General features: G+C 40.2%; 1 non-coding gene across 1 annotated transcript; it reads left to right on the plus strand.

Moving 5' to 3' along the window:
* The first annotated feature begins 566 nt into the window (after positions 1-566).
* Positions 567-673, plus strand: LOC141616031 (small nucleolar RNA R71). The gene has a single exon (XR_012530408.1). It is a non-coding gene; the product is annotated as a small nucleolar RNA R71 (small nucleolar RNA).
* Positions 674-1,096: the final 423 nt, after the last annotated feature.

Here is a 1,096-nt window from a genome sequence, read left to right on the forward strand (position 1 = left end):
TTTGATTTTGGTTTCTCATGGGAGGTGGGGTGTATGTTGGTTGAGGGTTTTGAACATTTTGGCTTTTGTATGAAAGATTTGGGTGGAATTTGGTGTTTTCATTGTAATAATTTGAATAAGGGGTACCACTCTTTTATGCTTGAAAAACATTCACTTGTTCATTTGTTCCCCTACATTCACTTTGGTCATGTCCCAAAGTTCCACAATTCTCACATATCCCACTTGGGATTGATGAAGATGCCGTCATGGCATTAACATGTTGCTTTGGTGATTTTGAGGCTTCTTCAAGTCTAGCCATAGATTTTTCAAACTTCAAATTGATGGTATCAATGTGAGCACTAATTTGAGCACCCAATTGAGTAATAGAGTCCACTTCATGCTTTTCTCCTCTAGTAGCCTTGCGAGGTCTACTATATTGTGAATTATGGACCGCCATATCCTCAATCTTGTTCCAAGTTTGATTATCGTCAACTTCGGTGAACATACCATTTGATCCCATGTTGAGAATGTTTCTTGAGTCTTCATAAAGACCATTCCAAAATTGTTGTACCAAGAACCACTCGCTAAGTCCATGATGAGGACATGAGCGACAAATTCCCTTGAATCGCTCCCAAGCTTCATACAAGGATTCTTCATCTCTTTGCTTAAAGCCCGTAATTTGAGCTCTTAGCATGTTAGTCTTTTCCGATGGGTAGAACTTTTTGTAGAAAGCTAGAGCCAATTTCTTCCAAGAGTCAATTCCGAGAGTAGCCTTATCAAGGCCTTTCAACCATTGTTTTGCGGTGCCAATTAGAGAAAAAGGAAATAAGACCCATCGAATTTGGTCTTGAGTTACACCGGTTTGAGAAATCGCATCACAATTGTCACAAAAAGTCTCCATGTGAGAGTGAGGGTCTTCACTAGGCATCCCCCCAAATTGGCTTCTTTCGACTAATTGGATAAATGCGGATTTGGCAATGAAATTTCCGGTTAAGTGTTATGGTGTGGGAGTACCATTGGGTAGGTTCTCCTCGGTTGGTACGGAATGTGATAAAAATTTAGGCATTGTGGGTTGATTTAGTGTTGGATTTTGTGTTGGGTTCTCCTCACCTTCTCT

The sequence above is a fragment of the Silene latifolia genome, chromosome 11, assembly GCF_048544455.1.
Source record: "Silene latifolia isolate original U9 population chromosome 11, ASM4854445v1, whole genome shotgun sequence".
Lineage (NCBI taxonomy): Eukaryota > Viridiplantae > Streptophyta > Magnoliopsida > Caryophyllales > Caryophyllaceae > Silene > Silene latifolia.